This window comes from Rattus norvegicus, chromosome 2 (assembly GCF_036323735.1).
Source record: "Rattus norvegicus strain BN/NHsdMcwi chromosome 2, GRCr8, whole genome shotgun sequence".
Classification (NCBI taxonomy): Eukaryota; Metazoa; Chordata; class Mammalia; order Rodentia; family Muridae; genus Rattus; species Rattus norvegicus.
In genome coordinates, this window is record NC_086020.1 from 222,278,414 (window position 1) to 222,300,334 (window position 21,921).

Below are 21,921 nucleotides of genomic sequence, written 5' to 3' on the forward strand. Positions count from 1 at the left end.
GTGTGTGCTGTGATTTCTGCTGTCTCTGAGGTACTTTCCTGGCCCTGATTCACAGGGGCAACTCTGAAGGTCACTCAGGCTGAAGAAAATCAACTGTCCTTCTCCTGGAAACTACCCAAGAGAGCAGCAGACAGCCGGAAAACTCCGGAGATCTTCGAACATTTGCTCCTGGGTGAATGCGGGACTCCCCTATGAGAAAGCGATGCTACTTTGAACATGAGACCTTTGTCAGGGGATCAGATGTTTAAGGAGTATGGGGCTGAGTCCTGGAAGTCTGAATGCTGGGTCTGGCCAACAGCAGGGGAGTAGCTTTGTCTTGAAAATAAGAATGGCATTCTACAATCCCTCACAGTTCTGCTGCGTGACTCATAGGAGCAACTCAGGGAGAGGTCAGTGCAGAGTCATAGATGGTGAGTAAAGACCACAGAGGAGGCTTGAGAGAGAGGGAGGGGCCTGTGTGCAAAAGCTGGGTCCCCAGCTGGTGGTCCTGTTTCCTGAGGCTTAGGACTTGTGATCCTGCTGGAGGAGGTATGTCCCTGGGGCAAACGTTGAGAGCAAAGGCATTCTCTCAGCTTTGTGCACTCAGTTCAAGACTTGAGCCCTCAGCGTCTGCGCTAAGGACCACGCTCACTGCTGGTTGCCCTGTCTCCTGCTGTGACGGATGATGGACTCATCTCTCTGGAGCCGTAGCTATAAGCTCTCCCTTCAGTAAGTTGCTTTGACCATGACGTTTTAGAACAAAACAACAACAACAACAAAACAAAAACAAAAACAAAAACAAAACAAAACAACAGAAAAGGCACTAATAGAGCTGCCTATTGTTATTCAACAATGGCAGGCAGTACGACTGCCACAGCCTCTCACTGCCTCCCGCTCATCACCCTCATCTTTGCTGAGAGACCGGTATTCGTGGAAATGTTCACCCTCTAATACTTCCTCACACACTCAACCTGCCTCACTCAATCCCATCCCTCCACAAAATGAACCTCCCTGGCTCTGGGCTGACAAGAATAACGTACGTTCTCTTTGTCCTTTCTCCTGTGTAGCAAATTACAACCCCCTCGCCCCGTGTAAGACAGCCTTCCCTTTGTATTCCTTTCTTGCATAGCCAGTGGTCCAGGGAAAAGATCTCTGTGTTCATTTGCTCACCCTTTTAAGGTCCACACCCCAAATGTGGGTCTCTTAAAAGTATCAGAAAAGATGGGTCAGTGATTAAGCATACTGACTGCTCTTCTAGAGGTCCTGATATCAATTCCTAGCAACCACATGGTGGCTCACAACCATCTATAATGGGGAACTGATGCTCTCTTCTGGTGTGTCTGAAGACAGTTATGGTGTACTCACATACATGAAATAAATAAATAAATCTTAAAAAAAAACTACAAAAAAAGGTATAATTAGTGTCACCAAGGAACAGGTACAGGAACCTCATTGCTTGGGTGTTAATGCTTCTGAGATTCATATCTCATGCACCTTCAGTTTTGCCAACATCCCGCTGCCTTGCCTACAAACAATCCTTAATGTAAATCTGTAGAGGTACCATGGTGAAGCACACCTTTAAGGCCAGCACTCAGGAGGCAGCCACAGGCAAATCTCTGTGAGTTCAAGGCCAGCCTGGCCTATGTATTGAGTTCCAGGAGAGTCAGAACTATATAGCTAAGACATTCTAGAAAACAAACAGATCCCCAAGAGAACGGTTATATTAACTAGAATACCGCTTCCATCATTAGCCCCATCTCTGCTAAACTGTCTCTCTGCCATGATTTCCCTTCAGTTTCTGAAACAGTTCTCATTCTCACTACTCGTGAGGCCTTTGTAAGCCTCTGTGCGATGTTTAATGCTGATGATTTTACTAGGCCACAACACCCCTTTTTATGTCACTTCAAAACCCTAACCTGGGTCTTCATCCACATTCTTTACCAAATTCCCCCTCCCACAGTACTAACTACAATTGTAGACACTGAATGTTGTTTTCTTTTTTTTAAATTATTATTTTATATGTATTGTTTTTGCCCGCAGGTATGTCTGTTTGAGGGTGTCAGATCCCCTGGAACTGGAGCTACAGACAGCTGTGAGCTGCCATGTGGGTGCTGAGAGTTGAACCCTGGTCCTCTGGAAGAGCACCCAGTGCTTAACTGCTGGGCCATCTCTGCAGCCCTGAATGTTAATTTGCAAATCTCAGAAATGCGGCCTTGGCTTCCTTACGCAGTGGTCTTTCCTTTAACAACCCTTAACCACCTCCTACGAAGCCAGTTCGTGTCAGGTACTTTTTTTGTTTCTGTGGCAAAAATGCTCTGACCAAAAGCAACTTGAGGAACAAAGAGTTAATTTTGGCTTATGGTTCCAGAGGGCTGGGATCCATCATGGAGCCTGGTAGCTATGGCATCGTAGCAGCAGCAAGAAGCAAAGGGGGCAGGGGACAGAGACAGAGACACAGAGAGAGACAGAGACACACAGAGACAGACAGACACACAGACACACAGAGACAGAGACAGACACACAGACACACAGAGACAGAGACAGACACACAGAGACAGAGACAGAGATAGACACACAGAGACAGAGACAGAGATAGACACAGACAGACAGACAGACAGGTGAAATAAAGCTATGAACCCTTAAAGCAAACCCCCAATAATGTACTTCTTCTAGCAAATCTATCCCCCTAAAGGTTCTATAATCTCCCCTAAACCGTGCCCCTAACTGGGAACCAAGCACTCAAATACAGAAATCTAAGGTGTCTATTTCTCATTCAAACTGTGACTTAATTTTAAACTATCGTCTTTCCTCAACTATCGTCACCAATTTGTCTGGGCTGCAGGTTTGGGGTGGTTTCTTCAAATTCCCCAATCCTTTTCAAAATTCAAGGTTTCAGAAGAAACCTCTTTCCAAGGAGAGAAAATGGATTCTCACTCTCCAGATTAAGCATTTTCCAAGTAACCTTGATCTTTGTCATCTGGCTCTATCCATAGGACCCTCCCTCCTGCCTCCCTCCAGAAGGGCTCACCCCTATTAGCCTATAAACACACTCTCCCTCCTTAAGGCCTAGAAGGCCCTCCCTGGAGCGCACTGCCTCTCCAGCTGCACATCACTGTCCTCCACGCCTGTCCCTGCAGATTACGGAAAGAGACCTCCACTGGCTGATTTCCATGACTCCGCCATCTTAAGTGCAAGTCTGCAGCCCATGTCTCTGACAACAGTGCTTCAACAAAAATCAAGAAAAAAAATCACAGGACATGACAAGAGCAGCTTGAAACCGAGGTGTAAGTAGAACAGTTAGGCCTTGTTACTAAACGTCTCACAAGAATTAAATACCACGGTTCTCACAGGCGTGAGCTGTGTGTTTCAAAATGGGGGAAAAAATTTTTAATTGTAAATTGCAAACCACACAGTGCCTTTTCCTCTTCTTTAAAATGCTCTTGCTTTGTCTTTAAGCAGAATGGCATATATGGTGCTTTATGCAATTGTCTTCACTTATAATAGAACATTTTTTTGTTTTCATAAATGAATGGTATGAGACCTTGTGCTTGGCTGATACTCTTGTATTTATTGAATTTGTCCCAGGACCAGTTTGAATTATCTATTCTTTTAATTCAGAAAAGATACAAAATAAAGAAGGAAATCACATCTAGAAGGGAGACATGATGGTGTTTTTGTGTCCTTGGTCTTTATTACCCCTCTCTCCCCAAGGAGCAAAGTGCAGTCCAACTGGAAACGAAGAAAGTTCAATATGGATTTTACGTTTGGGGGACTTCGGGGAGACTGGGCAAGTTGTTGTTTCAGACCAAGTCTCTGCTGGGACTTACTTTTCCTACTAAGCTGCAAGGACCCTCTTGGAATACAATCTTGAGTGCAAAGTATATCCTTATTTCCACCTTGAAAGATCTGTATGGATGCCATCAACTAACCCAAGGCTCCCTGGTTTCATAATGCAGAATTCATCATAATTGGTTTAACGACACTCAGTTATAGAGGAAGAATCAACGGCACCTTCGGAAGCTGTGGGTATGGCCTCCTGGCCTATAGCCCTGTGCCTTGGTATGAGGACATTACTTACATTTGATCTCGTGCTGTGGCCAGTGACCTCTGGAAGCACGTACATTGCGAGGGTTTTTCTATTGCTTTCAACAAATAGAAAAGCTTTGGTATTTAATTATTTGGAGGGAAAGTGTTGTTCAGACTGCAATGGCATGCCATCCTTAGTTCACAGACTGTAACCCGTGGGGCGCTCCTCAAATGGGTTCATTCTTCATGAGGAGAGCTTCATACCAGTGCCCATTCATTTTCATAATTAAGCAGAAAAGGGTCTGAATGTTGCTTGAACAACCTAGAAAACATAAACCAGAGAACTAGGCGGCAGTAACCCCTCTAACAGAAGAAAGCGAGGGTGAGAGAGACTTAGCCACAGATGCCTTCTCAACTGCTCTGAGTGGAGAATTCAGAGTAAGAAAATTAAGCTCACTTGTGTGTTTCAGCAGGAGTGTTTTCAGCTAGGAACCTTGATTCTGTTAACTAATACACATCTCATAGCTGTTTCCTGGCAAACGAAGTATGAGGCCAAGGGTAAAATGCCTCCATCCCATAATTAAGGCTGTAATTCATCTCATCCTTTGTCCAACACCGAGTATTTATGCGGTGCCACTCACACACCAAAGGGAATTCTAGTTACCACTGTAGAAATTTCCCACAATTATTTGTTCCAAAGCAAATACATTTCCTTTGATTTTGACAAAAAACCCTACAACACAGAAGTATATTGCATGGCTCTGATTAACCGTGTGTTTACCAATACCCTGGAGGCCTCACTCTTTCAAACACACTTGATTACATCACGCTGTTTCATCTCTCATCACTTGGCACGCACGCTCGTTATATCTGACAAACATCGGTAGGAAAAGCAGTGGGTGAGACCATGAGTCAGGGTTCTGTTTTACAGTCCAGTGGTGAAAGATAATCGTGACTTAGCGTAAGTGAGACTTCACGCCAGGATTCAAGGTTTCAAAGCATAGAAGGAAATGTTGACTGAGCCTAGATCCCCAAGGTAACACACACAGAACACAGCACTCATAGAATTTCCATCCTGTGCAGCATATATGACAGACCAGGCAGGAGACCGTTGTTCCTGAATATAATGATTGTTTCTGTTGGCCATAATAACAATAACTTAACTTACACTGGATTTTACTTTCTCTTGAAACCAAAATGCTTCTCAGATATTTGAGGGGATCACTCTGCCTTGAAGAAGCACATATTCACTTCAAAGGAGAACATTTGTTTTCTTAAGATGACAACCTTCTACTCCCCTACACTTAATTAAATTATGGGTTGGGTGACATAAAATAGAAATATTCGCGCACTGTCATACTTTTCCTGCTGCTGTGATAAGATTTCCTGATAAAACTTGAGGGAGGGTTCTGCTAGCTCAGTCTGAGGATAGTCCATCTGCTCAGTCTTAGTAATCCATCATGCAGGGAAATCAAGATGGCAGGACCTCAAAGTACCTGGTCACGTTGCATCTGCAGTCAAGAAGAGAGACGGTTTCTGGTACATAGAATCTTTTCTGTTTTTTATACAGCCCAGGCCCCCTGCCTGGAGAATGGTGCCTTCTACTTGTAGAGTGGGTGCCCAGCCCCCACCAATTAGCTTAATCTAGATAACACTCACGTGTGTATCCAGAGGCTAATCTAGTCTAAACCGGCCCTCACTCACAGGTGTGTGAAGGCTTTTCTTCAAGGTAATTCCAGACTAACTAACAACACTAACCATCACACTCAACAGGTCACACAACTAAAATGTCCCAGCTAGGGGCAGTGGTGCCCACCTGTAACCCCAGCTACTCTAGGGATTAGGAGGGGAGGATTACTTGAGCCCAGGAGTTTGGGGAGAAGTTCAGCAATATAACGAAACCATGTCTCAAATTTTTAAAGAGTAGGGGTGCTGGACAGGTGGCTCGATCAGTAAAAGGCCTGCTATGTATGCATGGGGACTAAAGTTCAGATCACCGGAAACTACTTTCAGAAGCTTGTTGTGCCTGTGCTTGGCTGTAGCCCAAGTGCTTGTGGAGGAAGAGGGCAGATATGGGTGGTTAGCTCATTGCCCTGCTAATCTGGCCAATTGCTGATCACCAGATTCAGTGAGAGATCTTGTCTCAAAAGATAAAGAGCTATAGTGGGAGACATTCAGGACAGAGTACCTCTGGCCTCCAAATGCATGCACGGCTACGCCGGCTAAGCACGAACACATGTGCATGCATCTCCCAAGATTTTATTTTTCCTTCTGGTCACCCTTTTATTTATCAGTTAAAAAAAAAAAAAAAAGGGTTGGGGATTTAGCTCAGCGGTAGAGCGCTTGTCTAGCGAGCGCAAGGCCCTGGGTTCGGTCCCCAGCTCCGGAAAAAAAAAAAAAAAAAAAAAAAAAAAAAAAAAAAAAACGGGTCACCAACATATGCCAGTTGTAAACTTCAGAGAAGCAATACAGAAGGACCCAAGGGTTCTCTATCCTCCTTTTTCTGTTTTGTTCCAATCCATTCCCACCAGCATACATTATCATTAATGGAACTGGCCAGCCACTACTAGTTCATAAACCATGTATTTCTGTCTCTGTCTCCTGCTCCTTTGCCCTTCACCAGCCTGTCCCCTAATATCACAGATGTCTTTAGTCCCTTGTCATCTGGATGTCACCAAACATGTCCGTGTTCAGCCCACGGCTAATCTCTCTAACAACATGCCTCTCTGTCCTGTCATTGCCTTCCCGGTGACCATACCTAGCTAGATTGAGTCAAGCCACAGGACCAGACACAAGAATAGCAAGTTCCCAGCCCTGGCCTCTAGAGACTGGCCTCTGGAGACAGTCTGTGGCTTGCGTCTGTTTCTGCCCCTTGCCAGCTGTGTGAGGTTATGGTGACTGACCTTGGGATCCATCCACAGGCTAGCAGCAAGGACACCTGTACCCGGGGCTCCAGAGGATAACGATCAAGCAACGTCAGCATATAGCACGGACCTGGCATACAGTCGGCAAGAATAAACAATAATTAACATTATTTTTCTTATTTCTAGCTCAGGACTGCTAAGCCTTTCTGGAGAAAATTGCATATTCATGCTGCTGGGCCCCATTATAAATGTATGAGCTCGGTCCTCAGCTGGGCCCGCAAGTGTTTCTCAGCTATCCCATTTCCGTTCTCCATACCAGCTGTTTCAAACCCTTAACCACTTTCCTCAAGGGTCCTGCCAGCTCGGTGACTCCCTGGTTCTCAGCAGGTGGCTTAATCTTCTCTTTCACTGAAATAACAGGTGCCAGGGAGGAAGGCAGATGTCCACGCCTGGCTGCCCTGAATCCTCCAATCAGCTCTTCTCGCCTTCCCGTCCCACTCCACTTCTGTAAAAAAAAAAAAAAATTATTCCCCGATCACTAGACCAAATTATCTAGAAGTATTCATGGCTTGCCTAACTATAGGCCAGGCCTGTGTGCGGTGTAAAACCACCTGCTATTTAGAAGTATTCTGAAGGAGAAATCAGATCTACAAATGAACCAGAATCCAGCACAAGGATTCAAGTCTCCCCTTGTGATTAGCTGAGGCCAGCGACAGTTTGTCAAGGTGCTGGCCTCCTGTAGGGGAGCATCCTTGGGCCAAAAGCTGAAGAAACAAGAATGGCCAAGTTGGGGAAGAGAATGGTGAAGCATGAAAGTAAAGAAAGCCGGATGCAGAAAGATGAGAGGGCTGCTGGAGAGCCCAGTGGTGAACTCCACTGCACCACAGACAGAAGACGTCTGTCATTAGGATAGAACCAGTGGACTAGACACTCAGCTTGGGACAGCAAGTGTAGGTCAGCACGAGGAAGTCAGCCAGACCTGCAGGTGTTCTCCTACCCAAAACATCTGGAATGATCCAGAAAACCTCCTGCCAGGGAGAATCACAGTTCCAGCCAAAACTGGCTTGGGAAGGAATTTGTTTCCGCTTACAAATCCATGTCATAGTCCATCACTGATGTACTGATTGAAGGAAAAGTCAACAACTGGTATTTCTTCTAGCCAATGGCAGTCTTACTACTACTGGTTTAGTTGCACCCAGGCCTCCTACATTGTCTTTTCCATTTATTACGTTTGCTCATTGCTTTCTGTTTTGTTAGCTTGTGTCTACATTTCAAACTTATTTTTATATTGGTGTGTGCGTGCATGTGCAATGTGCATGCGTGAGTGTGTGTGTGTGTGTGTGTGTGTGTGTGTGTGTGTGTGCTTATGAATGTCAGAGGACCATTTGCAGGTATCAATTCTCTCCTGCCATTTAGGTCCCAGGAGTTAAACCCAAGGCATCTGCCGTGGCAGGGTCTTTGTCCAACGACTCATACTTCAACCCTGTTATGGGTTTTTGTCTGTTTTTACTTTAACAAATATAACTGGATTTTATATTTCGGTCAAAAACTACTCAGAATCTGGATGCTACTCCCACACAGCCATCTAAATGGTATCTTCAGATAAACTTTAACTTCTCCCCCTCCTTCCTCTCTGGACTCACCGATCTAAAATGACTGTTACTTACAGACAGTGTGTGTTAGAGTTTGTCTCTTCTGCTCTGAACATTTGCGTTAGACTTTATAACTATTCCTCAGATGGCGTACGTTTGGTGTTCACCATTAAGTTCCGTATATCTTGGTTCCTTCTTGAATCTTTTATTCTGATTTATTTTTCATTTGGCTTGAGTACTTCCCTCAGTAATGTTTTAAAAGAAAGAAATCCATAGGCAGCACGGTCTCTGGGTTCACACCAGCATGTTGATTCAGTTGTAAAGGAAATTCAGAAGTCCGGGTTCTTTATTCCTTAAAATCTATGATTTCCTAATGGTGTTTGCTGTGGAGGGGGAAAAGGAAGTCAGATTTTAATCTGATAATGAAAGTAATTAGGTAAGAAGTAACCTGATTTTTCCAATGTGAGTCTTAGATTAAGAATTTTACAATAATCTGACATAAAAATATTGCTCTAAAAGCAGTGCTTCTCAACCTTTCCAATGCTGTGACCCTTTACTACAGTTCCTCATGCTGTGGTGACCCCCAACCATAAAATTATTTTCATTGCTACCTCATAAGTGTAATTTTGCTACTGTTACAAACTATAATGTAAATATTTATAAATATGCAATATATCTGATACGTGACCCCTCACCCCGAAAGTGGTCAACCCGCAGGTTAAAAACCATTGCTCTAGGGGTTGGGGATTTAGCTCAGTGGTAGAGTACTTGCCTAGCAAGCGCAATGCCCTGGGTTCGGTCCCCAGCTCCGAAAAAAAGAAAAAAGAAAAAAAGAAACCATTGCTCTAAAAGAAATATTAATCTCTAAAAAAATGATTTGTTTCAGAAAATGTTTTAAAACAATGTACTATACTAGATGAAAAGTGACTGGGTTCTACCAAGGGTGTAATGTTTGTCTTTTTTTTTTCTTTTCTTTTCTTTTCTTTTTTTTTTTTTTTTTTCGGAGCTGGGGACTGAACCCAGGGCCTTGCGTTTGCTAGGCAAGCGCTCTACCACTGAGCTAAATCCCCAACCCATGTTTGTCATTTTTACTTATTGTGACAGAATGTCCAAAAAGCAGAACTTAAAGCAGGAAAGATTTGTGATCGGCATTTAAGAGTTCAGCCCAATGTCTCTTGGTTTTGTTGTTTCTGTGCAGTGAAGACTAGACAGCTATGATAGCGACACCATTGAGGCATGTGGCAGGGCACAACACCTAAGTCAAAGGTAACTTACCAGCAACTCACTTTTTCCAACTATACCCTACCTCCTAATTGTCCACCCTCCCCCAGTGCCATTCATTTATGACTCCCATCGATGTTAACCCATGGGAGGTCAGAGCCCTCACGAGCCAATCATTTTTATAAAGCTTTTTAACACAGGGGGACATGTCAAGCTCAGCTCATGACAAATCCAACTAGTGGATTTGCTTGCCTTTTGTTTTGTTCTGTTTTGTTTTGTTTTTGTTTTTGGGTTGGTTTTTTCTTTTTCTTTCTTTCTTTCTTTTTTTTTTTTTTTGTCTTTTTTTACAAGTAGCAAAGCGGTAAATGTGATTTATCTATGAAATTTAAAACAGCTTAGAAGAAGAAATTATTTTCCAATGGCAATACTGTTTTTTGGTTTCTTTTTCAAGTTTTTAAAATTAACAGCTACAAAATAAGCTGCTCAGGAACTCTGGTGAGCCCCCAAAATGGAGCAAAAAGCCAACATTCCATCACATACTATGGTGCTTTGAATGAAACACCCTCCCCTATAGGCTCACAGGGACTGGCACCATTAGAAGCTATGTCTTTGTGGGAGTGGGTAGGTATGGCCTTATTGGAAGAAGTGTGTCACTGGGTGTGAGCTTTGAGGTTCCAGATGACCAAGCCAGGCCCAATGTCACTATCTCTTCCTGCTGCCTGCTGATTCAGATGCTGATTCAACTGTCGGCTCACTCTCCAGAGCCATGTCTGCCCGTGTGCCACCATGCTTCCTGCCGTGACTATAAAGGACTGAACTCTCAGCCAACCCCGGTTGAACGTTTTCCTTTATAAACATCGCTGTGGTCATGCCGTTTCTTCCCAGCAATAAAAACCCTAACTGAGTCACAGCACATGCAATCAACACAGGAAGATGTGTCAGGTACTCTTTTTTTAAACTGTTTTCTTCAGAGTTTACCAAAACCCAGAAAAAAAGTTACATTGCCACTGTTAGAATCAAGAATTCTTCCCAGGGGATTCAACGTTCACTCAAGGTCCCACCATGCACCACGAGTCAGTAAAAGGTAGGACAAGAGTTTGAGCCCAGGATGAACCGTCAGCTCCAGCCCACATCCTCTCTGTAGTAGGATGTGTGATGTGTCTACATCTTCAAGGCTCTAAGCCCAGAGCCATGAGGGACATGAGGGACACAGGTGAATGTCACCGAGTCCCCACTCTGAAGCCGGGATCCAGGTAGCATCTACTTTACGGATTTATTTTTGGAAAAAGAAAGTCAGCAGTTTTCTTCTTGTTTGTGACATTTAATTAGGCCAAGAATCCATGAATCAGAAGAAAAATGTCCTAACCCAGGTGCATTTTCTACATTAGCATGTAGGGCAAATTGCCCAGAAAGCCAATACTAATTTACCCCCAAGATCTCGGCCCAGAATTACTGTTGGAATTTTGGCAAGTAGACTTCCCCGGGGGTAACAGTGAAATTAAGGAGTCTTCTTGAAGAAAAGGTGTTAATGTCTTGGGCAACAGTTCAAAGCCTGGTGTTCAAAGGTGGGGAAGGGTCCCCACCCAGGCAGTACTCACCAGCAAGTGAGGTGAACTTGCTCATCTCCCTCCCCCAAGCTACCGCCTGATGGGTCCAGTGGTGGAGTTCACCATGCAGTGGTAACAATCTTTACTTCTGCACTCAAAGTTACAGCGGACTGTATTTTAACCAGACTGCAGAACCACTGTAGCAGACTTGGGAAGCAAACCTTGTAGAATCAAACTAGAATTCTCTGCTTGGGACAATGCCAGCATAGGCTGGGAAGTTTAGAGAAGAATGTCTATATCTCTTATACTCTTACTCCAGAAACCAAACCCACCCATGAGTTCTGCAACTGAGAGTTGCCACAGGTTAACCAGGGCAAGAATCATGACTGGAATCATGACCGGAGTCGCCTTTATAGGTAATTTTTTTATTAGAACTTTGTGTGTGTGTGTGTGTGTGTGTGTGTGTGTGTGTGTGTGTGGAGATGAAGCATGGCTCAGCAGTTAAGAGCATTCTCTGTTTTTCCAGGGGACCAGGGTTTGATTCCCAGCACTCACATAGTGGCTCACAACCAACTGTAACTCCAGTTCCAGGAAATCTGATCCCCTCTGATGTCTTCCAAGGACACCAGGTATGCATGTGGTGCATAGACATACAAGCAAACAAAACGGAAACACATTAAATAAATAAATAAATAAATAAATAAGCTTTTTTATTATTCTATTATTATGTGTGGGAGAGATATGTGTGTATGCCACAGTATGTGTGTTGTAGGTCAGAGGGCAGCTCTCAGGAGTCAGTTTTCTCCTACGTGTGGGTCCCAGGGATCAAACCAGTTGGCCAGGCATGCACCAAACACTTGTTATCTTGTATCTCATCTTGCCCACCCCGTAGACTAGGATTCCTCAACCTTCCTATACATTAAATGTATTTAAAACAGTTCCTCATGTTGGGGTGACCCAACCACAAAATTACTTTTGTTGTTACTTCCTAACTGTAATTTTGCTACTCTTGTGAATCATAATGGAAATATTTGTGTTTAAGAATAGTTTTAGGCAACCTCTGTGAAAGGTCCTCACCACCAAAGGGTCTTGACCTAAAGAAATGTTATGGAACATTTTCTATGTGGCATATGTATGAGGGTTTTACAATTCACTTAATCTTTAAAACAACTCTCAGTCTAGTGTACTTTATATTAGAGATTTAAAAAAAAGAAAACAAGATGTGAGGTGCACAGAAATCTAAGTGATTTACCAAAGGTTAACTGAGCACACACCAGCTACTGCTGTTCATAATGTCTCAGCTGACTTGTAGGGGAAATTCCTTCATCATTTTGGATCGGTTCTGCTCAGGCTTAGTGTCTGTTTCATTGAAAGAATTAACTTACTGTACGACTAGTCCCCTCAAGGTTAGCCATTGACCTTTGCAGACCCTGGGCAGATGTGAAAAAAAAAACAACATGAATGAAATTTAAATGTCCAGAGAAGATAAGGTAGAAGTCAGCGGGAAAACATCAAGAAAAAGCTACAACTGGACAGTTTTGCCCCAAATGCAGTCAGTGGCAGTGAGATTAAGTTCCAGCTTCTACCTAGTCAACCAAAGGTACTAAACCTGCTTGCTTACCATTCCTATCCAGGTTGCTTTAAGAATTTGGTATGGCTGGACCTGAAAATGGAATAGATTGTGAGGGAGGAGTGGAAAAGTAAGACTCTAAATATTGAACATAAAAGGAACAATCTTCAAGTCTACAACTAAATCCAGCCTGAGGAAACAACTACTTATACTTTTCTAATTTAAAGAAAACCTGCCATTAGGATATCTGGTCTACCTTCACACACACACACACACACACACACACACACACACACACACACACACACACACCATTTTTGTGCCCTATACGAAAGAAATGCTCACTGCATATGTTGATGTGCTACAAATGCATGATGGCAGATTAGACTACCACTGACCCTCCCTTCACTTCTCCCCCAGAGACCCTATTGGAGAAGCTCTTTCTCCATTTTGCACATAAGCAGCCTCACCCTAGGATAGGAGGTTCTGTAAACTTACCTGTGTCCTCACTGTCAGGCTCTTGGCCAACTGTGTCCCAATACCTTCAGAAGGAAGCAGTTCTGCTTTTTTTTTTTAATCTCAAGGCCAGAAATTTTCTTGTCATTTGTGACAGGGTTTTATTTAGCCTAACCTAGCTAGAAATTCTCTCTATAACCAAGGATAACCTTGAAATTATAATCCTCCTGTCTCTATCTCTGAAGTGGTAGAAGTACAGCTATGTACCCCCGCAGCTCACTTTATTGTTTGGTTTGCTTCTGTGTTGTTATTGATTTTGTTTGCTTTTCTATGTGAAGTTGGGATCAGACTAGGGACTTCATGGATGTTACAACTGCCTTATCCAAACCAGAACTCAATTTTTCCTCCATGGATTTTTTTTACTTCACACCCAAGAACTAGGCTCCTCTTAACTCCCCTGGAATTCTAGTTGATGTAGTCATCCATGATTGATCTTTGAAAATTCCTTATCCTACCCTTACAGTCCATACAGACTGGGTTCTAGACTTCTTTAATAATGGACTCCACAGGCCTAATCAGCTGTTATTCCCACATCCTTTTGCATGGAGACCTGGCCAAAGCACTTCCCTCTGCTTTCTATGGAGTCTCCTCAATGTTCTCTTAGGAGAGAAATGGCTAAGGCAGGCTCCAAGGCACTGGGAAATTGAACAGTTGCCTGGGATAAAGCCACAAAGGAACTTACAGACCTGTAGGAGGTGGAGTCGGCCCACTTCTCATGAAGCCTACTTTCTTCTGACAGTCTGCAATGGTCAGTTGCCTGTACAACCTTGCCCAGGATGACATCCTCAGTTATTAAATCAAACGTGAGCTCAAGGCTTATTATCATCAGGGTGTATCACAGACCTGTTGACGTCTATAATCTATTTGCTTTAAGTCAAGTAAGTCATCCCCAACGATGTGAGTAGACTTCATGCCATCGGTGGAAAGGCCTTGGGGACAAAACCCAGTCTTCCCTAGGGGAAGACATCTCTCCTGCACAGAGCTGCCTTGGCTCTTGGAGGGACTCTGCATTTCCTGCTGTCCCAGATGTGTGGAGGAACTCCAGTCCAGACACTGGCTGTTGTACGGCTTTCTCATCAGCTTTCTTGTCAGGCCAGACCTGATTTACACCAACACATATTTCACAGACACTGTGGAGCCAACAGGAGAGCAGTAATATCCTCTTCCTGGGCAGGATAAAGGGCTTTCCCGTATCCCATAGGATGCTTCAGAGCCCATCAAGCTGGGTACCAGTAACAGATGTGTCCTCTGCCTTCCTACCTGAGCAAACTCACTTTGCCATGGAGTCTGAAACTCTTCTACTCTTGCTCAGTGTGGGTTTGAGAGTGATTGATTCGTGTTGGTGTATTTCTGTGCCTAGGCATGACTGGGTGAGTTAATTTCTAGAAAGAAATGCTTGCCTTCAAAATTTAATTAATTTTCACAGTTTAATAGCATCTCAGGGCATTTATTTTGCATTTAAGATAGAGAGCACAGATTTGTATATATTATGGAAATAGACTGTAGTTCTTATTTTGATAAGGAAATGCGGAAGCCCAAACTGTTTAGCATTCCTGATAGAGAGCAATGGGACACGCTTATGCACATACATGGGTGTTTGTTTGGGAGTGTATAAAGAGGACTTTAACTTTCATAATATATGTTTAATACCCTAAAGTATAAGTACTAAACCTTCCTAATCTAAGTTATTTTAAGGACGTACATAGTTATAAAGGGTTTCATCTAAATTGTTGAGAATGAGAAGGCTAAAGAGATGGCTCAGTGGTTAGGAGTACTGGCAGCCTTTCCAAAGGACTGGGGTTCAAGTCCTGGCATCCACACAATGACTTACAACTATCTGCGACTCCAGCTTCAGGGAATCCAACACTCTCTTCTGACCTCTGAGAACACCAGTGCACACGTGTAATATAGGCAAAACCCTCACATACGTAAAATAAAAAGTACTGAAATATTTGAAACTTTTTACAAATTAGAAGGCACAAGAATGTCCAATGGTAAGATATTAATAAGCCATGGTATATTGATATAATTAAATATTATATTAGGTTGCTATTCTACATTGATTTGTGGGCCTAGCACTGTTCTATAGAGACTGTACTTACATGAAATCATTGCGTTCTCATGATAACCCTGTGAGTTAGATCCTATCATATCCTTTCACAAAGTCTCAGAGGGATGGGAAAAACTGACCAACAGCCCATAGTTAGAGTGACAAGGAGCCAGGGTCTCCAATGAGCATCCTCGTTTCACAGCCCACACTGAGTCTACGCTATGCCATGCTCTCAAGAAGCTTGAAGCCTCTTAAAACATCCACGTATCCAATTACATATACACAACACATAGGGCAGACATTGAAAGCCCTAGGACTGGGAAGATGGCTTTGTTGGTGAAATGCTTGCCTGGAAAGCATGAAGACCTGGGTTTACCTTCCAAGCTCCCATGTAGAAAACCAGGCACGGTAGCTCATTGCCTATAATAACAGTCTAGCTGGACCAGAGAGCTCTGGGATCAATGAGAATCAAAAAAATAAAATGGAGAGCAATAGAAGACAACACCTGAAGCAGACCTCTGACTTCCACATGCACATTGTATACATAATTATGGGTCACAGAGAGAAAGAGAGATGTCAAGTTCTACAGTTGAGCATCACTGATAGTCTACTTATCCTCCTACCTAGAAATATATACAGTTTGCTATAAGGACAGCCTGCTATTTTATGTTTTAAAAATGAAGACAGTAACAGTGCTGTTACCATCTTGATTCTAGCTAAGGTTTACTCGATGCAGAGAATGCTCGGAGCTGCCACACAAGCCCACGCATCCCAGGAGAGCATACCCCAATAGCAGAGGGAGACCCGCCAATGTGGACAAGTTCCAGGCTCAATCATTGCATGCCTTCTCAGTGAGCCAGTAGGTCACCAGGCTCTGCTGGATGACAGAATTCCCAGTGAGTTTTTCTGGGGTTACTGACAGGAATGTGAGAGAGTGGTTACTTACAGGAGCAGAGTTGACAAAAAAAACAAAAACAAAAAACAAAAATAGTATCACCAAAGTCCACCCCATCATGGCTAACTGAAAGCTAGAAACTTGTTGTGCAAATGCACAGCCTACTGACAGTCCAAGTTAGAGATTGTCTCTTCTAAGCATGGCTGGGGCTCTGCTTCTTCCAGGCACCTTAGTTGGTCCAAATCTCTTTAGAGGCAGCTCGGTTTGCCTGAGAGTGTCTCTCTGAAATCCTTAGAGGTTTTATATGCTTGGGGAAGGAGAGGCTATCTATGTCAGTTTCGGGGACTTCCTGAAGTGTTGCAGTAAAAAATAGAAAATGGTGTGGCCGGTTCCTGCTCTCTCTCGCTAGTTCTGGCTCCAGCAGGCCACAGGAACTGGCACTAATTTATCGCAGTGACTCCACACTGGCCCCCATGGTACTCTCTCACCCTGGCGGTCCACGAGCCGTTCTAATGGGGCACCTTGCCATGCTAGGCATACACATCCCAATCCCCTGGTGGTCTTGGTGCAAACTGCCACCACACATTCTCTTGAACGCAATTAAGTAGCCACATGAAAGAACACATCACACAACAACCTCTGATCCAATTGATAAGATATAATTTGCCCATCTAGATAGCACAAAGTCCTATCCACACCCATCCCTTAAAAACATACACAACTATCTGTATCTATGCACAGAGAAGAATCTTAACATCTGCTGCCATGTTCTCCCAGCTCCTTCTCTTCTGCTTCTCCCTCTCCTTCTAAAACCTCCTTTCCAGTCTCCCTTCCTTCTCCTCCTCTTCCAATGACAGGCCTTGGTTTATCTTGCCTGTCTTCACCTGCATAATGACAGCAACCTACACCAAGACTTCTGCTTGTTTAGTTTATAGGGTGGTTTGAATGAGAATGGCCCCCTATGGGCTCATACTTAAATAATTGATCCCCAGACAATGGAACTGTTTGGGAAGGGAAAGATTAGGAGGTGTGGCTTTGTTAAAAAAGCTGTTGGAGGCGTGTTACTAGGAATGGGCTTTGAAGTTTGAAAGCCCACAACCAGCTGGCTGTTTCTCTCCATCTTCCTCCCCCTCCTCCTCCCCCTCCCCTCCTCCTCCCCCTCCCCCACCTTCCTGCTGCCGGAAGCTCGGCTACACCTACAGTAGCTGAGCACCTACAATGCTGTGCCTATTTCCCATGTGATGATCATGGAATCATCCTCTAAAACTGTAAGCAAGCCCCCAATTGAACGCTTTCTTTTGCAAGAACTGTTGTGGTCATGGCGCCTCCTCACAACTGAACAGTGACTGAGACAGTTCCTGAGCCTTACAAACCTTCCCTGCAGGGCGGGATGTTCCCTCTCTCTTCAAACATCCTGTGTCTTAAGGAGCTTCCCTCTGAAACACAAGGTTTTTAGTCTCAAAGCCTGCCTCAAAAAACTCTCTCTCTCTCTCTCTCTCTCTCTCTCTCTCTCTCTCTCTCTCACACACACACACACACACACACACACACACATACATCAGCTCTTTGAAAACTGAAGAAGGAGGATTATACATTGAAGATAGACCCTGTCTAAGAAGAGAGGAGAGGGGAGGGGAGGGGAGGAGAAGGGTGGGGAGGGGAGGGGCCGGGAACGATCTATAAAGAAATTATAGGAAAAGCGGAAGTTCCGCATCCTACATGGCTTTGACCTAACTCAGGCTTCAAGGCAATAAAAACGAACAGATACAGGTGGAGAAAGCTGGAGTCGGGTGGACAACGTTCACTCTGCTGCAGCAGCACCAACTGCAGAAAAGCCGGAACCTGGGTGCGCTTGTGCACACACAGCACAGGGAGCTGAGTTGGCTGGCCTGGCTGGGAGGTCTCTGTAGGTGGGGAGACTCAAGTTGCTGTCACCCCAGAGGAGCGAGCTGCAGCTGCTAGTTTTCTTTCACACTCATCAACTCCTGTTTGGACCAGAGGAAGGCTTTGCTAATTGCCAGGGGTTGGAGGCATTTGTCCTCCACATGGCTGTGACCGTGTCAACAGTACTCGGTCATTGAAGAGGACTTCATCAGCTCCTTACATAGTCACCCCGGGCTTCCTTGGCTCATCCCATAAATGTGACCAGTCAGGTAAAGGGGCTTGCTGATCGAGACTGACCAGAACCCATGTAAAGGTAGGAGGAAAACAGGCCTATAAGATTGTCCTCTGGCCTCCACATATGTTCGTGCACATTCCTCCCATCAACGCAGAAGAAGAAGAAGAAGAAGAAGAAGAAGAAGAAGAAGAAGAAGAAGAAGAAGAGGAAGAGGAAGAGGAAGAGGAAGAGGAAGAGGAAGAGGAAGAGGAAGAGGAAGAGGAAGAAGAAGAAGAAGAAGAAGAAGAAGAAGAAGAAGAAGAAGAAGAAGAAGAAGAAGAAGAAGAAGAAGAAGATCGCAACACCAATAAAATAAGTTGTTTTTTTTTTTTTAAGTATGTGTCACTCTTGGGGGAAATGGGAGGGGGGGATTGTTTCTTTTTTTTTTTTTTTTTTTTTTTTGAGCTGGGGACCGAACCCAGGGCCTTGGGCTTGCTAGGCAAGTGCTCTATCACTGAGCTAAATCCCCAGTCCCGGGAGGGGGGGGATTGAAAAACAGAGGCCTTGAGTAACCAGAAATAGTTGCGACTTCTCCTTTAAGCTGCGTCTGGTCGTTGCCCGTGTTCTGGAGGTTTGGTATAGCGGTTGTTGCATCTCTCTGGTGTATCCCTGTCCATCTCCTCCTGCTTCGAATTCTGTGATGTCTTGGGATAAATCTGCCAAGGAGGGAACGTTACATCGTGCAAGTTAAAAACCGGCGACAACAGACTGCCAACCAGGGCCTCTCCTGTCCTCGGGGCTAGCCAGTACCTAAGTGCGTGCGGACACACCAAACTGCTGGGTTTTTTTAAAAGCATAAATAGATGGTGGAACGTGTTTTAAAGTTGGCTTTATGTATCTCTGGGTAAAAGAGAAATACAGGGCGCTTAAATAGGTAGGACCTTTACCGTGAACCCGCTGTATAAACCGCCACTCATCTTTCCTCGTGTTCCTTGATAATCTGGCCCTCCATTGTAACCGAATCCTAATTCCTTTTAACTTTCCTCATTCGGGTTCGTTCTGCCTCCAGCCACTTCAGCGCCCCACGCCTTTCAAGCGTGTTTAATGGGAAAGGTGAGCGTTTCTACAGCTAATTACTTAATAGGTAACAAAGCTCAGCTCTGCCAGGGGGGGCTCCAGATCCTTCCAGCAGCGGCGAGGCCACTCCCCCGCCCCCCGCCCCCCGCCCCCACCACCTCTCCTTACCCCACCTCTCCCGCCCCCGTTTGAGTGTCAGAGGGAGAGCGATATACTTCATCTCTTTTATTCACACACCAAAAGATCAGGTTTCCTTAGATTCCTTGGGAATTTCAGAAGATTAACTTTTAGATAGGAAACTTCATAAGCTGAACAGGCTGAAGGGGAAAAAAAAAAAATCATGTCACCCTCCAGCAGTTCCAGCAAGGGATGAAATTTTAAGTCGCATCATGTCCCTCACTCATTTCTTAGTGCAAAATAAATCACTTGGACAGAGTGCAAGCCAATTTTTACTTTAAAAATGTTGTGTCCTAAGGCTGTCTTCTTGAACTTCAAAAGCACACTTCGTAATTACTCCACCTATCAAAGGAAACCCCACATTTCACCTCCAATCTCCCTCAGCTATGGTTATCAGCTTTAATTGTTAATAAACCACATTAATTTTAAACTGAGTATTCTGTTTGGGAATTCAGTGTTTTCAAACAGAATGTCCTGGATTGTATAAATAAACTTATTTTTGTAAAGGCTAACCCCGTGCGAGGTTTTGTTTTTTTTTTTTTTTTCCTTTTATCTGCTGCTTCATTTTGATTTTAGTTCTCTCTGTCATTCTGAATCCCTGGATGGTTCATGACTCTGTGTGTGTGTGTGTGTGTGTGTGTGTGTGTGTGTGTGTGTGTGTGTGTGTGTGTGTGTGTGAGAGAGAGAGAGAGAGAGAGAGAGACAGAGACAGAGACAGAGACAGAGAGACAGAGAGACAGAGAGAGACAGAGAGACAGAGAGAGAGAGAGAACGTCCCTTACTGAATCTGGAGTCAATATGTAGGCTAGCTGGATGCCCTTTGAACCCCAGGGTCCCCACATCCCACACCTCACTGGTGTTAGAATTCCAAGTGTGTGCCTCTGCTGCACCGTGGGCATTCACAGGGGTTCTCGGGGACCGAACTCCAGCCTTCCTTTGTGCACAGCAAGCACTTTCCAGACAGAGCCAGCTCCCAACCCCCATGACTCATTTTTACAGTAACGGTTTTTCTGAGAACCACAGGAGAGAGGTCAGGGTTTGACCTTGGTCTGTCTGACACTGACGCTATTGATAAGTTGTCAATCTCCGGACTTCATGCAGTCAGTCTTTTGCTTTCATTTGGTTCACCTTGGGTCTTAAGGAAGTAAGATGTTAAAAACAACAACAACAACAACAACAATAATAATAATAATGACTTGTTAAACTCAGAACTCATTACCATGCTGAACAATTCATTCAGATCAGTTTAGAACTTTCATGTCCCTAACAAGGGTCTTCTTCCTCAACCCGGAATTAACCGGAAAGGGTTTCGATTTGTTTTGCTTTGCTTCGCTTCGCCTTGTTACCATTCTCCCCACACTCTGACCCATCTTCCCACACTCCAATCTCACTATATCTACTTGACAAAAGTATTTGCTTAAAAACTGTAATCCCCTCCCCCACCCAGGTCCAGACAACCTTCTCTCATGCTGACAAACATGAATGTTTTAGAAACAGGAACACTTTGGCATGAAGCGTTGAGCTGCTGAGAGACTGGGTACCCTGCTGCAGGGAATCCTTCTCCCCGCCCTCCCACACCTGTGTGCTGATGTACCCAGAGGGGCCTCCCCTCCTCTCCCAGGTCAGTTCTGCAGTGCCAGCCCCACCTCCTGGCACAGCTGGCACTCCTTTCTCTGTCCCACACCCAGGAGCACCTATCACCATCACCCCAGTGAGCTTCCATTAAGGGGTTCCTGCTATACATATTCCAGACATTTCAAACACTAATAATCCTCATCATCGGCCACTTGGGGAAAACCACAATCATTTTCACTTGACAGATCAATCAAACTGAGGTTGGGCAAGGTTGGTGGCCAAGCTCCATCAGCCAAAGAGTGACAATAGGCCAGTTCCTGGGACTGTGCACACAGCACTACTTCTTTCCATGTAGTGCTGTTTGGTCCCTCACACAGATGTCTCTACAGGGGTCCACTGCATAATTTGGGCAGTGACGATAAGGTGATCATTAATCATTTATGGAATAAATCAATAGATTGTTCCTAGTGTTTCTAGCCCATGCCCCATGTGCATTTAGAGGGTCCTGTGAGCAAATGGGGCCAATGGTGGTCTCCAAGCAAAAGCTCACAGAGCTGGTGGCCCTGGACTGTATATGGACAAAGGCTGGAGCTGTCCACTCCTGAGCTGAGTAAACATAGTTGATCTTGGCAGCCAGGTAAACAACCAGCAATTATTAACTATGACAAGTGGGGAGTCTGGGAGGTACTTAACATACCACAAGTATGATCTGAGGCCAGCTCAGATAAGAATAA

The 21,921-nt window shown here is 44.4% G+C and overlaps 2 long non-coding RNA genes across 2 annotated transcripts; both read right to left on the bottom strand.

Moving 5' to 3' along the window:
- Positions 1-3,421: 3,421 nt before the first annotated feature.
- On the bottom strand, positions 3,422-7,540 carry LOC134485765 (uncharacterized). Its single transcript, XR_010064016.1, has 3 exons — positions 6,909-7,540; positions 5,366-5,516; positions 3,422-4,327 (listed from the first exon to the last, which is right to left on the bottom strand). It is a non-coding gene; the product is annotated as an uncharacterized LOC134485765 (long non-coding RNA).
- Positions 7,541-18,731: 11,191 nt separating this feature from the next.
- LOC134485766 (uncharacterized) lies at positions 18,732-19,575 on the bottom strand. The gene is made up of 2 exons (XR_010064017.1): positions 19,306-19,575; positions 18,732-19,074 (listed from the first exon to the last, which is right to left on the bottom strand). It is a non-coding gene; the product is annotated as an uncharacterized LOC134485766 (long non-coding RNA).
- Between the last annotated feature and the right edge of the window lie 2,346 nt (positions 19,576-21,921).